Below are 15,941 nucleotides of genomic sequence, written 5' to 3' on the forward strand. Positions count from 1 at the left end.
TAGCACAAACTTTTTAATAAAAATAATCCATAAAGCAAATATCAGTGTAGACTTTCAAAAGCTTAAAATACATTCAATAAAAAGGGTAGACACAAAATTCTTTAAAAATACATAGCAAATGCACAAAATAAATAATTTAAAAGAGAGAAAAACATACAAGAGAATTATATCTGTCATTGATTTGAGCTAGATTGTAGGAATCAATTAAAAAAAAAAAAAAAAAGAAAAAAAACACATGCCAACAAACAACTCCTTTTCTACTGGTTTCATCTGTTCCTCAAACTTGGCACAACATCTGGACGCAAGTTTGATGAATAGATAAACACATCATTCCTTCCTAAAACTACCACTTTGACTGCACCTGCGAGCGATGATTAACATGTCAAAGTACACACCAGGGGATGACGAGAACGGAAGACGCCTTTCGTAAATATTCTTAAAGGCCTCATAAAGATGACAGTGATGTGTACGCGTCGTTCTGTTTTTTTTTTTTGCACTAGACAAACACAGGGAAAAGGATTCGCCATTTCGAAGGAAGAAATCTAGGAAAACTAAGATCTCATCACAAAAGGATTATTTTCTGGTCTCTGCGAGTGTTTTAAAACCCACAAATCCACTGGTCAGCCTCTTAAAAAGAAAACACTTGAAAACGGTGAATGAATGCAATTCCGATTTCCCACCAGATAATTCATTATATTATTCTGCGCACACCTTTTATTATTTGTAGGGGTGTCTGGAAATGTATTTTGCGTAATTAAGTCAAATTCTACAACAATTACGCCAAACCGACATTTAGTGCTATATTGAACCCCGAAATCTGGTTCATTATGACGGGAGCACCCATTTCGTGCTTAAAATAGATTTTTTTTAAAGCCTAAAAAACACCCACAAGTGCTGTGAGCAACAGCCGTTCGATTATTTTCTGTCCTTTGAGTCGTCCCCGTGGCGTAATTATGGCAAAAACATTAACGCGAAATTCTTGAAAGTATGCACGATTATGCCGATGTACAGGGAATTTCGCCCGGGCATCATTTTATCTCTTTCGCGTTGTGCTTCTTTTGAAAGCGGGTTGGTCGCGGTTTGTTTATATTCTCCTTTTCCTGTATTTATTATTTCTTTTTTAAAGCCATCTTTCGTAGGTTAGTGTCTTCGCTCAAACTTCGCTAAAGTGTCCAAGCATCTGAATTTTTACACTTTGAACAACTAATTTCAAGTCCTACTCCGCGTCAAGAACAAGCCATGTCTGAATCATTAAGCCACATGCAGTAAAGCTTTACTGCAGGAAAGGCTTTTGCACTGTTGGACTCGGCTCTTCTGGCAGGTTCACCCCTGAAACTTTTTGCTTTTTATTGTGACCTGGTGTTAGTGATTTTTGGCTTCTGCGCACTTTACCACTGTGTCCCAGGGTAAAGTGCGTGCGTGTAGTGAGGTTGGCCTGCCCTCCCATAGGAATGCATGGGGGAAATGTATGTGTCCCTGGTAGTTCCTGATGCGTGGGGAGTGCAGGTGCGAGTTTGGTATGTGCGGACTCGTGTGATGAAATGCTGCGCGATGATGTGTGCGGTGTCAATGTACCTAGTGTGGAAGTGCCACTTCTAGAAGTTGGCATTTCTGTGTGCAGTGTGAGATAAGTGCCTTGTCTGGCGATTGGCTGGCTGAGGTCATGTGATAGGCTAGGGAATCCCCAGAGTCAGGAGGAGTCACCCAGTGGTGAATGGGGAGACCAGCAGCCAGATGGGTGGGAGGAGTACACCTGGGACCTGAATAGGGCTGGGCTTTCCCCACACAATGCTGGCTCCGCCCCCTGTGGTGCGACTGATGACCCTGGCCTGTTCTGTGAATAGGGAGAGGGGCTGAGCAAACCAAAGTGCTCAGGAACCAGTTGCATCTGGTTCGCCCCTCCCCTACACCTGGAAACAAAGGTAACCTGTGTATAAAAAGGGGCTGTGACCCCAAGTAAAATGTTCTCTACTGATCCCAACTTGAGGGGGGCCTGCTGCTGCTGGGCACCAGGAGAGACCGCCACTAGGGACTGCCTCCCTGCTGGAGGGCCCTGTGAGCTGGCCCCTGGGCCCAGTCTTTGCCCCCCTGCATCTAGAGCCTTTTTCTGGACCTTGCCTGAACCTAGCGCCTGGAAGAGCGCTTTATTTTGCCTTCTTGTAAGAGAAACGCTTTATTTGTGGCTGTCCAAGGAGGCGCTGTGGAGGACGGTGGGTGCCTGCAGCACGAAGCTGCACCGTGTGGGATTCTCCCGATTTGTGCCCCTTTTTGTTGATTAGGTCCTACGAGCAGGTGCCCACCCCGCGTTTATGCGCTTTGGGCGGGAGCCTACCCCGCTACTGAATTTGTTTTATAGATGGCGGGAGCCCACCCCGCATTTTTGCAACCTCGAGCGGGTGCCCACCCCGCTTCGTATGTTTAGGAAGAGGGAGCCTACCCCTCATTGCCACCATATCGAAATCACCGCCGCGGCCGGGTGAAAAGGAAGTCAGGCAGCCTCGGAAGAGACGTGGGCGTGGCCAAGCACAGGAAGCGGACGGGAGCCTACCCCGCTCTCCTGCAACGAAGAGACAGAAGCAGGAAGCAGTCCGGCAGCCTCGCCGGATCAAGAACGAAGTCCCGGTCCCGAGACGAGGGACCGGGTGAAGCAAGGCGGAGAAGAGAGCCCCGCGCCAACACCGGAGGAGGCGTCCCCCGCAGTGAGGAGGCCCCCGCGACAGTCCGGTGAGTGGGGGCTTCTGCCTGCATGGTGAAAGGGGCCCTCATGCTTGTTTTAGAGCGCTAGTGCGCTCCAACGAAGGGGCCCTCATGTTTGTTTTAGAGCGCTAGTGGCTTCAACAGCTGGGGGCACATTTCTCTTTGAGGCTCCAACAAAGGGCATTTCTTTTGGTGATAAGAGCGGCCCCGGAAGGCAGCGAGCCGCTCCAACGTGACTGGGGCATATTTGTGTTTTAGAGCCCACGAGGCTCCCACGCTGTTTTGGGGGCATTCTTCTTTTAGAGCCTGGGTGGCTCCAGTGCTGTATATTTGTTTTGGAAGGCACAGTGGTGCCCCGGCTCATTTTCCCAGCTGCCCAGCAGTTAGTGGGCAGCTGCAACGTTTAGGTTGTGCCCCTTCGTGCTTTGGCTTACGCAGCCTGCGCAGTCCAGCCCTGTCTCGATGGGCAAAGGGCGTTTGAGCCCCTGGAAGGCCAAGTTGGCCTAGGGACAGTTTTTCTGTGGTACATATGTACTATTGCGCCTGCGCAATGCCTTTATGCTATTTTCATTCCTAAACTGTGTTTATGCCTAGGAGATTGTTTTGCTAGTAGAGATTATGCTAGTGTGTTCATGGTTCCCTGCGTGATGTATACCTAAGGTGTTTAGGATTGCGTAGGGTGTACTTACCTTGTACCAGTGGTTACTGGTTGTGCGCTACATTCATTATTTGTTCTACATTTACAATTTGGTGATTTGTGATGATTCTAACAGTGGTCCTTGTGGCCCTGTCTTCTGTAAATAGTCCCCTGTAAATTCTGCCCAGTGCCAGTTGGCACCGTGTAAATTGTGTGAATATTATTTAATGTGTTTTGGTATAATACAAAGGCTATTTTTATATATAACCTTGTGTGGAGTTTCCTTTGTGGTGGGCCTTGGGTGTTGTTGCTGGGTGCGCGCGCAAACGCTTTACACATTGCCTCCGGGATAAGCCTGACTGCTCGTGCCAAGCTACCAAGGGGGTGAGCAGGGGTTATCTTTGGCGTGTAACTCCCCAGCCCTGACTAGAGTGGTGGTTTCTGCCTGGCTTTGGCGCACGCCCTAGCCAACCAGAAATCTCATTTCCAACATGCACGAATTTAAATTCGGGCCTCCCACTGATTACACCTTAAACAGCAACACAAAGAAACGGCTGGATCGAATTCAGCGTTAAACTTCTGGAGGAGTGAGGGGTTTCAAGTAACGCTGCCGGATAACTCCGTGTCATCAGGTTTCAGCATTGGGCATTCATTTAGTAACAAGGTGCATTCTGGGGTCTGTAGTTCTGGTTTACATCAGGACCGAACTATAGTGTAATGGTTAACACATACATGCCAACTTGAAGAAGAATTTCACAATGTGAGGAGGGAAATCAAAAGAAACACAATTGATGGACGGAATGCAGAACAAATCACAACATTCACCCCAGTCAAGAGATCTGGGTTAAATCCATCATTCTTTTGCTCACACCACCACCCCAGTTTAGACCTGGCCATATGCAATCAGTCTTAACCCTGTGCCTCATGGGAACAGTCCAGCCCAAACTGCCAAGCCAGGTCCTCCCTGGACCAGAAACAAGCATCCTAGGACCGGTTTAAGGGTTTCACACAGTGTGAGGAGGGTGCGGGACCTTGAAGGGGGCGGGGCCTCGTGCCAAGAAAAACCTAGGAGGCACTTTTGAACCCCACCCGTCCCCCAATACACCCCCCCCCAAAAGAAAAGCTTGCTGAGACTGGTGCTGATGTCCTGGGGTGCTTTCACACCTCTTAATGGTGGTCAGCAGTTCAAAGCCTCTTGAAAAGGAGCTGGAAAAAAAAAACACTATTTGCAGTGGCTTTCAGCTTGGTTTCCCCGCCACACTGAGATATTAAATTAAAATCTGTATTTGTAAAGCACGAACTACTCACCCTTTACGGGTCTCAAGGCACTGGGGGCCGTCATGGAAATTAAGTGATCTATTGCCCAGAGTCACATGGTGCCGAGCTGAGCAGTCGCCGGAACCGGGATCCAACAGTGATCCCTGTGCTCCGAAGTCAGCTGCCCTGGCTGCTGCACCACAACTCTATTGGCTCCTCACCACCAGGAGAGCGAGTGATGGGAGGCGATATCGTGTGTCACACTGTGGCACCCTGTGAATTGGCAGATATGGGTTATAGATGGAAATTGGAGCAGTAGACCCTAACGATATGAATGCCTTGTTGGGCACACTTTAAAAATTACCTGTATTTGTAATAACGATAGCCATCAAGTGCGCCCCTGAATGTCGAGAACCAAAGATCCAACATGTACAAATTCAAATAACTTCATTACCTAACTAGTTAAAATTATAAAATATATCTCCACATAACTGCACCCAATAGTGAAGGCGCCACACACAGTCGTGGTTACTTCCTTTTAATTGCAGGACATGCAGGGCAAACAACATCGCTTATTCCAGCAATGTTAGCGGCCTGCCCAGGTCGCGAAGGCGCCCCGCCACCAAGCAATGCGGTTCCAGTGCCTTGACTGCACCGTCGCAATAGGAACGTCGTGTCCGCTTTGCTTGGACTCTAATTATACAGAGCAACAGCATCGAGTGTTGGCAGCTACCCACTGAGGTATTTTAAACCTAAACAACGAAGAACATTATGGCACCCACTGTGGAATAAGTAAAGTAAGAACTACTATAACCACAATGCAAATTGATGCCACACCCACATGGGTGGAACTATAAAATCCACCGCAAGTGCGATGGGAGTAATTGCTGCCTTTTCTCCATACAAGCCGGAACCATTGACAAAGGAGGAGATGACGCCGAAACGCGTTTGGAACTTTTGGCATATTAAAAGCTGGAATAAGCGATGTTGTTTACCCTGCAATTAAAAGGAAGTAACCATGATTGTGTGTGGCGCCTTCACTGTTGGGTGCTCTTCATGTGGGGGACAGACACACACACCCTCCCCCACCCCCCTTGCGCTGGATGTCGCAATACCCTAAGGAATAGTATGATTTACTATTCCAACACCTTCCCTACTGTTACGTAGGTTGGAGTTGGATAGTAAATCATACTATTCCTAAATCCAGTGCAAGTCTTTGTAATGACTGCGTTGTAGCCGTATCACGGTGTAAAGCCCGCAATGAAACGTCATACATTCAAACACACACATTCTTTCTATAATCGCGTCACTTCCGCTCTAGGGATAGGATTTAATATCCGCAGCTGCTGTACTGTTCATAATCAGAGTGCGCGCTTTTCACCAAACAGACCACACAAGACACCACCACTCTGGGAAACCGACAACAGCTGAGTCGCGAATCTACACACCAGGCTTGCCAACGCAATAAAAGAAATGTGCTGCCGTACAGTTCGCCATGAAAGTGGGGGCCTGCGCGTGGCTGAGACCCGTTATCTCACCACAGACGCTCTGGAACAATCGGTGCGCAGAATAGAGAGGCGCGCGTCCATTTTTTTTGTTCCATATATTTCTTCCGTAAACGGGCTGCGCGAGAGAGGTAAGGGAGAGGAGGGAATGGTAAAAACAGAGCGCCTCACACCAGTGGGAGCGTGGCCGCGAACACAGTGGGAACAGGTTATGGTGGCAGAAAAGCGAGGAGCTGCTTAGGTGACTGTTGAAGGCGGCTGGTACCCTTTCTGGCACCGTGCCACCCAGAGCGTCTCGGCAGGCCAGAGGCGCCCGGAAGTACCACTACAATTCTGTCAACATTACGTGTTACAATTGACGGCCCCTCCCCCCTTTCACCAAAGCGCCCCTTTGCATTCTTATACATCGAGGCCTCCCCATCTCCCCCATTACGTCATATTTACCAAGACACGTAAATAAAAGCAGTTTAAGCGACGAATGGTTCCTCATTGTGGCTCTTGGCCTCGCTGTGCATGCTGACAAAGGAGTGTAATTAACGCACCTGTGTGGGTCGGGTGGGAATTAACACAATCAGTATTATCTGCATGACAACGGGTGGGGCTGCTGGGCTCTGCTTGTCACTCACCCCACAGGGTTACATTTAGGGCACGGTGCAGGCAGAAGTGCCTTTCGCTTTATTTGCCCTTCCTCCCAGTGTTGCTGGTTTTAAGGTCTGCCGTTAGCCAAGACCTATTGATTCTACTAAAACGAGAAGTAGGCCATGCTTACTTCAAAGGGCTAGCCCTGCTCATCCCTTGCTGTCTCGCGCACATTTCTCTCCCGCCCTCTGCACCCACAAAGCATCGGACACTGTTGCAGCCAATGGCGGACCTCACTGTGAGCATTCGGCCCTTTCACAAGGAGCACATCCGCGCACAGAGTAGTTGCCTTCTGTGCTTTTTGAGGCTGAGCATATTTTTGTTGGTTTAAGCCGTTATTCCTATATTGACGAGGGCTCAACAGTAATGTTTACAAAGACCACGAGAAACCATGCACTGAAAGTCGAAAGGATGGCAGACTAATTGAGTTTGCCAATGCTCGTTTTCATGGTGCATCCAGAGGTGGGTGAGCACTTAAGGGTCGAGCCAGAGGCCCGGCTCCGGGCCAGCTCTATGTTCTCTTGTACCCTCGAGTCGGGCTTTATTGTGGCTTCTGCTTGCCACCCACGCTCTACCATCATGCGCCAAGAATTTAAAACAAAGCGCAAACATTTGGAGTTAAAAAGGAGAGAAAAAGACAATCTCTTTCTCTCCTATTTAATATCTCTTAGAGATACTCACCTCATGGATGAATTGCATAATATGAAAACAGAAAAACAGGGACTAATCCTGGCTTCTCTGCTTAACTAAATTGTGTGATCCTAGGCAAATATTTTACTTTACAGGTCCTTTTCCTATGCCATCCCATATGAGAATGCCTTCCAATACGCGCGTTCAGGGAATGCTCTGTACAAAAACGGTCTGATGTATTAGGGTGAAACTCTTCTGCATGTTAAAGAAATACAATTTATTTATTTTAAAGAGTATAACATTTTCATATGATGGTTTTTGCATGATTTAGAGGCCAATTATTTTCAGGGCGCGGCTCATTCACGGGCTAAGACCCTTGGCTATGCAGCGGTGCTGGGATTAGCCTGGTTTTGGGGGGGGGGGGTGGGGGGGGGGGGGGGTTGGGCACCCTATAAAACTTGAAAAGGTTTAGATTTCTAATTTCTAAGTTTGGTGAAGCGCAACAGCTACCCCAGCAATGGGGCGTCCCGGCGCTGAGAGACATGCTCACACCTACTAGACGGGGGAGTAGATAAGGGCCCTAGAGAGCAGAAAAGAGGAGGGTCTTGATTGCTTTGCGAAAGACTGGGAGACAGTCTATGGAACGTATGCTGAGCGGGAGATCGTTCCATAGTTTGGGGCCGAGAACGCTAAAGGAGCGACCTCCAGTGCGACAGAGCTTAGTTCTGGGTACTTCCAAAAGAAGTTGGTTAGAGGAGCGTAGTTCACGGCCAGGAACATAGGGTCGGGCCAGGTTTCGCAGCAGAGGGGGATTTCCCTGTTTGACAATTTTAAAGATCATGATGAGAGCTTTAAATTTAACTCTGTGTTCCACGGGCAGCCAGTGGAGTTTGCGGATGGTGGCTCTGGCTGAGCATCTGCGTGGGAGACCGACCAGCGTTCTAGCCGCCGTGTTCTGGATTCGTTGGAACCTAGCCGTTTCTGCTTTATTTGCTCCCAGGAGGAGGACGTTCGCATAGTCCAGGCGTGACAAGATGGTTGCCTGGACAATTAGCTGGCGAGCCTTTGAGTCAAAGAGTCCGAGTATAGGCCTGAGGTTCCTTAGGAGACCTATGCAGGTGGCTGCCACCTTTTTAGTGTGTGACTGGAAGCTAAGGTTAGCATCCATCCAGACTCCCAGATTTTTTACACAGTTTTTAGGGAGTGGAGTGGTGCCAAGGGAGGACGGCCACCAGTGCTCGTTCCATAGGCTGGTGTTTCGGCCAAGGAGGAGCACCTCGGTTTTCCCAGTATTAAGTTGGAGGTAATTATCCGTCATCCATTGTGCCACCGCTGCCATGCCCTCTCTGAACTTGGATGCCGCGATGGACGGGCTTTCCGAGAGGGTGACCAGCTGGGTGTCGTCGGCGTACGAAACCAGCGTGAGCCCCCACTCTTTGGCCACATTCGCAAGCGGCTGGACATATAAGTTAAAGAGGGAGGGGCTCAGCGCTGAGCCCTGGGGGACTCCTTGAGCTATGGGATGGGATTTAGAGAGAAATGGGGGGGCTGACACCTTGAAGGATCTGTCCTTAAGAAAGGATTGGAACCATGCAAGAGCGAGGCCAGTCACACCGGCCATCTCCAGACGTTTCAGAAGAATGTCGTGGGATACTGTGTCAAAGGCTGCGCTGAGATCTAGAAGGATCAGCGCAGCACTTTGACCGGAGTCTAAAATCGTCCGGAGATGTTCGGTGGTGGCCAGTAGGGCAGATTCAGTACTATGGCCCGCTCGAAAGCCATTTTGGGATGGATCCAGGATTCCGTGGTGGTCCACATGTTTCGAGAGGGTGCCATTGACATGGGCTTCTGCTATTTTAGATATCCAGGGGAGGAGGGATATTGGCCGGAAGTTTTCCGGCTTGGAAGGGTTCAGGGTGGGTTTTTTGATTATCGGTGATAGCCACGCTTGCTTCCAAGCTATGGGTACAGAAGCAGAGGTGAAGGAAAGATTGAGGATATCCAGCATGGGGGGTAGGAAAAAGTCAATCGAGTCCAGGAAGTGAGAGGGGCTCATAGGGTCAGCTGGGGAGCCAGACTTCACTTTCTTGCAGAGTTTGGTCAGGTCAGCAGCCGTGATGGCAGGGATTTGGGTTAAGAGGGGTGATGGTGGAAGCTGGTGTCTTAAGTTCTCCAGAGTGAGGAGGGTTCTGCAGAAAGGTCGCATAGATTTTTTGGACCTTTTCAACGAAGTATGTGGCCAGCTGCTCGCATTGTTCGTTGGATGAGATTTTGGGAGAGGGCGACCTAGGGTTTTGGAGTTCTTTGACTAGTTTAAAGATCACTTTAGATGGGTTCGGGTTGGAGCTAATTTTGTCAGCATAGAAAGTAGCGCGGGTAGTGCTGATGGCTTTGTGATAGATTTTAAGCTTGGATAAATAGTTAGCCTTATCCTGATTGTCAAAGTTTTTCCTCCATTGACGCTCGGCTTTTTTACCGTCCTTACGCCTCGCTTTAAGGGTATCATCGTACCACGGATTAGAGGGTGTGTTACGTCCTTTAGTCAGCTTGGCTGGGATGAGAGTGTCAAGCCCATTAGTAATCCAGGTAGTGAACGAGGTATCGGTCGCATCTATCTCCTGATTGGCTTTGCAGTGGAAATCTCCTAGGGTTTCATGAAGAGCGGGGGTGGAGAGTTTGTGCCAAGGTCTTTTTAAGCGACGGTTGGATTCAGTTTTATACTGACGTTTTGGTGCTGGGACCATTAGTTTGATGAGGTAGTGGTCCGTCCATCCTATGGGGGTGGGGATCTCTGTAACTGCCTCTTGGATGTTGGTGAAAATCGGGTCTAGGGTATGGCCGGCTGTATGGGTAGGAGCATGGATAAGAGAGTTAAGTTGCAGTGCCGAGAGATCTGCAAGAAGATTAGCGATTGTATGGTCCTTAGTTAAATCAAAATGCAGGTTAAGGTCACCTAGAATCGTGAAATTGGCAGATTTGGTGATGAGCGCCGTGGACGTTTCGAGGAGGGCGTCAATGAATCTCGAGGACGGGCCTGGTGGGCGATATATGTATAGACCAGATATCGTAGACTGAGGGCTAATGCTGATTTTAAATTGGGCGCATTCACAGTCTGGGAGAGATTCTTTGGTAAAAGAGCAGGTGAGGTGCTTTTTATAGATGACTGCGATGCCGCCGCCTCGAGTTTCACGGTTTATGGTGGCCAGGTGAAACTCATCTGGGAGCATCAGGTTAGGGATGGTAGTTACGCCGTCTCGTAGCCATGTTTCGCAGAGAAAGAGGATGTCAGGATTTTCATCCAGTAAGAGTGAATTTACCTCTAGATGGTGTTTAGAGAGGGATCTGACATTGAGCTGTAGTATCGTCAGAGGCGGGGTTATGGTTCTGGCACGGCCTCCCCACACGCGAGTAGGCATGCTGGTGGAAAAATGGCATCGATTGCAGTAGAGTTGCGAGTGGCCCAGGATGCCAGTAGCATCAGAGCATCTTTGGCTAGGGTTCATGCCAAGGAGTTCCTCACGGTCATATCGTATGAGCAAGTGGGGCCTGGTTAGACCAGGGGGACTGGCGACTGGCGATGTCGTGGCGATGAAGGGCGCAGACGGGCTTGCCTTAGGCGCGCCTTCGGCGCGCAAACGGCGCTCCCGCTGCGCTCGTCCGCTGCGCTTCCGGTGACAGCACATGATGTAGGGGGGCGTGGCCTCAGTCCTCGCCGAGATTGGCGTTTTGTCCGAGATTGGTTCGGTTACGAGTCAGCGCTAGTTCCGCTGCTCGCTGTACTTTAGAAAAGGTGAGTGCCCTGGCGCTTTGCTAGCGAGTGGTGAGTTTTGAAATCAACAAGTTATTTCCGTGACACAAAAAGAAGTTTTAACAGTTCTAAAAGCTCCCGGCTTCCGCCTCAGGAGTGCGCGATAGTCTGACTTAGACGCTAGTGGTCAGCGCTTTAAGTACTGCGACAGGGGGGCGTGGCCTTCAGGGGGCGTGGCCTCAGTCCTCGCCGAGATTGGCGTTTTGTCCGAGATTGGTTCGGTTACGAGTCAGCGCTAGTTCCGCTGCTCGCTGTGCTTTAGAAAAGGTGAGTGCCCTGGCGCTTTGCTAGCGAGTGGTGAGTTTTGAAATCAACAAGTTATTTCCGTGACACAAAAAGAAGTTTTAACAGTTCTAAAAGCTCCCGGCTTCCGCCTCAGGAGTGCGCGATAGTCTGACTTAGACGCTAGTGGTCAGCGCTTTAAGTACTGCGACAGGGGGGCGTGGCCTTCAGGGGGCGTGGCCTCAGTCCTCGCCGAGATTGGCGTTTTGTCCGAGATTGGTTCGGTTACGAGTCAGCGCTAGTTCCGCTGCTCGCTGTGCTTTAGAAAAGGTGAGTGCCCTGGCGCTTTGCTAGCGAGTGGTGAGTTTTTAAATCAACAAGTTATTTCCGTGACACAAAAAGAAGTTTTAACAGTTCTAAAAGCTCCCGGCTTCCGCCTCAGGAGTGCGCGATAGATGGGGAATGAACAGTAAAGAAGCCTTTCAAATATTTTTCTTTTGGTAGTATTTTGTTGTTATAACATAAACACTGTCAAATATCCTCTAGGCATTCATTCAGGTGGGCTGCACCCCACTCTAAGATTCCTTCCAGCACTTTTGGGGCTCCAAGTCATCTCTCCCTGTAAATTGGTTGGTTCGCTCACCGCTAACTACAAAACACAACTCTTTGACTCGTATTACAATAGTGATCGAAAAAAAAAATCAATTAAAAGAACAGGCAAAAACTATTCCTGAACACAAGGAAGTAGTCTGATCAGCAGTGTTGTATTACATACAAAGATTCATGTACCCTACCATGCACTCAAGGAAACAAATCTGTCCTAAACCAAGGAGGGGCACCGCAACTCCAGCATCACATTCTTTTATTAGGGAAAAACAACACAAATTGCTCTACATTATCTCCACCCTTTTTTGTAGCAGGGTTGTTAAATGATAAGGGTTCAGATTTGAAAATTAGAATATGTGAAGCCAACATAATCAAACGGGGAGGCCTCCCCGGGGAGCTCATCTGCGCATCGCGACGTCACAGGATTTGAGGCCAGATATAACATCACAGCAGCTAAAGGGCTCCCTGTCGAGTGTGACTACTTAAGCCAACCTGCCATTTTAGCCTGTATACACTGCATTCTGGGACATGTAGTTTTGCCTTTAACTTTGAAAATACAGGCTCAAATATCTCAGCAGGGCAACTGCTGTTAGCTAAAAAGCATGGATTGGCTAAAGATGACATGTTGTGTGGCCACTTGGCAGCCGTTAGCGCAAAACCGGTCCTAGACTGCTTATTTCCAGTGCAGGGAAGACCTGGCTTGGCAGTGCGGGCTGGACTGTTTCCATGAGGCACAGGGTCAAGACTGATTTGCATATAGCTGGGTCTGAACTGAGGTGGCGAAGTGAGCGAAAGAACGATGATGGATTCAACCCAGATCTGGGATTAGAGGTTAGTGTCTGAAAAGTTTCAGCGCGCCGTCCATCATCTCCTTGCGTTCACCTGGCAGCTAGGTCACAGCAGACAGGCAAAGACCTCCGACCGTAATATCTATTGCAAATGTAAGAACTTCTTTGTCATTTTAAATGTCGCTGCTCTCCCAGCCTTGTAGCTTCAAGGCACTGTAAATAGTGAACTATTTTCAATTGTATTATACTCATTTGGTGCACCAACTCAAAGTGTCTTTAAATAGGCTACCAACAGTAAGCAGGATCGTAGCTATCAATGGTGAAGCAGGTGCAGTGGCACCAGGGCCCTGGGCTGTGAGGGACCCTCTACACCCCCGTTTTACTGTTTTACTCCCCATTGGATGGGGGGGGTGGAGATGTGTCCATTTTCAAAGCTTGTATTAAGAGTCCACAGCAGCCTTGCTACACCATATACTGTAATAAAAAGGCCTCTGCAGCAGGCGCGTCATCCTTTCCTAACAACATACAAAGAGGCAACTTCTCAGACCTCAAATTGGGAGAATTTCTCATTGAATTAGGAGTCAACTTACTTCTCCAGTAGGCACAGTTGTCGACTGGAAAATAACAAAGTCAATATTTGTACGTTTACAGTAAAGTGGAAAAAATACCAGTCGAATCACTACATGTAATATCTGTGACGGGCGTGTACAGTCCTACATATCAGTAGCTGAAAATGTAAAGCTGGTGTAGGATAAATGTTTGAAAAACAACTTTTCGGGATTTGCTGTTTAGAAACAAATCTCAAACCGTTGTGCTGTAACCGAAAGATCAGCACATTAAAGATTATTTTGGTGAATATATCACTGGTATTATGTGACGTTTCCCACATAATTATGGATTTGCAACATAGTCCATCATTTGCAGACTTTAACAAAAAATAAAACATGGCAACCTGTGTCCACGTAATAGAAGGCCCTTCTCAAAAGTGTGACTAGTCATCTTTCAGATGCTTTTTGTTGCATTTAGTAGTTAAACATGTACTAATTAGATAAAATCCTAGCCCAGTGTTAGATACCATAAGAAAAATTAAATGAAAAAAAGAAATATTACCAGATAATGTGCCACATAATGGCGCATAGATTGCCTTTTCTTTCCACATATCTTCGCTACAATTCCGCATAATTTAGGCCTCCCCTACCTCATAATTAGATATATATTTTATTTAAACCAATAAACCTATCGGGGTTTGAACCGTAATTATAACCTATAATCTGGTACCAAATTTCCCACATCTGGGGAAAGAATATTTTACTAATTAAGACGAATATCAAAATTTACGATTTCGACAAAACCGCACCATACTCCTGGAACTTTCTAAAACACCACATGATACGAGCACACTGTAAATATCGAACTGTGCCAATAAGGACCCCTGTTTAAACCTCACAGAGCCATTTTCAGATCTAGAGTAGATTCGAATCACTGGACCCTCTTGAGGTAGAGATTTCATGCGGACTAAAGCAGAGCGAACTGTCTCTCTGGCCTTACCTCACTCCTCTCGCGGCGCCTCACTCTTCCAGACTGTTTTCCTGCTTCCCTTCCCCTTGGCTCCAAACCTGCTGAACCAGAGCAGGTGTGGCAAGCCTTAAAGGCGCAGGCGAAACCGCATCTCTCTCCACTTCCCGTCCCACGACCCAAAACAAACAAATACCAGAGCGCACGCGGCGCTCCTGCCTCTTAAAGGGGAGGGCCGGCCGTGACCTCACCCTGCTATCAGCAGGGACTTTCAAGCGTGTCAGCAGCAGGCCTCGGCTGCTTAATATTTAACGGCCAGGCCTCGCCAGAGTGTGGTTTTCATTAGCACTGAAACGGCCTTTCTGTTGATTTCGATCAAATAATTAACTTTTCTGAACATGTCTTTTGTAACTTCAGGTGGACTTTCGGTGTATCCTGTAGCGTCAACAGGCTAACAACAGAAATTCTTATCTGTTCAGTCTTTTTGTGTGGCCCCGCTTCGTGGGATACATCCTAATCTAGTGGATACATTGTATATCATATCAGTGTGTTAGAATCCTGCTGTGACCACTTGACCGAATTGTGTGATCCTCGGCATATCGCTTTATCTCTGTGTCGCGAATCTCTTTGCGAAAATTAGATTACTTTGAATGAGGGTGACACAAGTACTAAATAAGCACCGGCAAGGCCAATACATAGGTCGTGCTTTTATAATGAGGGTGCCAAGTTATTAACTTTGCCAATGCTTTTTGGTAAAGCATTTTTTTTTAAAGGGGAAAAAAATCAAATCCTTGGAGGAAAAGCAAACATACCATAAGGTACTCCAAAACTGTGTATTGGACCCAATATTTTCAATCTTTATAAATGGCATTGTTTATTTGTCAAATGCTTTTCACTCAAGAAACTGTCAACATAATTTAAAAAGAATAAGAAAGCCTCAGAAACAATTGCCATGGACTAATTTTCTCTCCACAGGCCTTTGAACTGAAACAAATGCTCAGCCATTTGGCCCTCTGCAGTAGCGTAGAAAGCAGATTTATCATCCTCCAGGAGAAGAAACATCTCCTTTTCAGTCATCCTAAGTAAATCTTCTGCCTCAAACACCAGCTGTGTGCAGCAGCCGGTGTTAAAGCCTTTGAGTGCCTATATATATGTCATGTAATATGTGGAATGCAGGAGCTAAAACAAAAGCAACCCAATAGGTCTGCTCTTTTGTCATATTGTGGCAAAAATATACTTATTGCACTGCTTTTACAGAGAAGCTGGGAGAAGTGGGGGGCAACACAGAGCGCAAGGGGGTGCTATTTGAGTGCAGAAGCATCAGACGAGGAAAAGAGCAAGAAAACACATGCACTCTGACGGAGTGCTGAATGAAAAAAAGTAGTTCCCTGAATGTGAGCTGTGGAAGGATAGAAGTCATCCAATCACAAGGATGGTAAAGAAGCTATCCTCCAAGCGAGGGACAGACACAAGAAGAGAAAAGGAAAGCCATGGAGTCGGAAAGAAGCAAATGAAATTGACAAAAATGCCACCCAACGGTGTACAATGGGTTAAAACAAAGTCAGTCCTCTTTAGGTTTTTGGTATAGTCCTCAAGAGACTTTTACCTAAGCTGTCTGTAGGCGAGACCTAACAAAT

General features: G+C 47.6%; 1 protein-coding gene across 1 annotated transcript in view; it reads right to left on the bottom strand.

The window, feature by feature from the left end:
- The window catches only part of TMEM79 (transmembrane protein 79), a 60,701-nt gene extending 46,205 nt beyond the window's left edge, over positions 1 to 14,496 (bottom strand). The window contains exon 1 of the mRNA XM_085636683.1: positions 14,338 to 14,496. The gene's annotated coding sequence lies outside the window, so the exon portion shown is untranslated. The remainder of the gene's footprint in view (positions 1 to 14,337) is intronic.
- Between the last annotated feature and the right edge of the window lie 1,445 nt (positions 14,497 to 15,941).

This window comes from Triturus cristatus, chromosome 12, assembly GCF_964204655.1.
Source record: "Triturus cristatus chromosome 12, aTriCri1.1, whole genome shotgun sequence".
Lineage (NCBI taxonomy): Eukaryota > Metazoa > Chordata > Amphibia > Caudata > Salamandridae > Triturus > Triturus cristatus.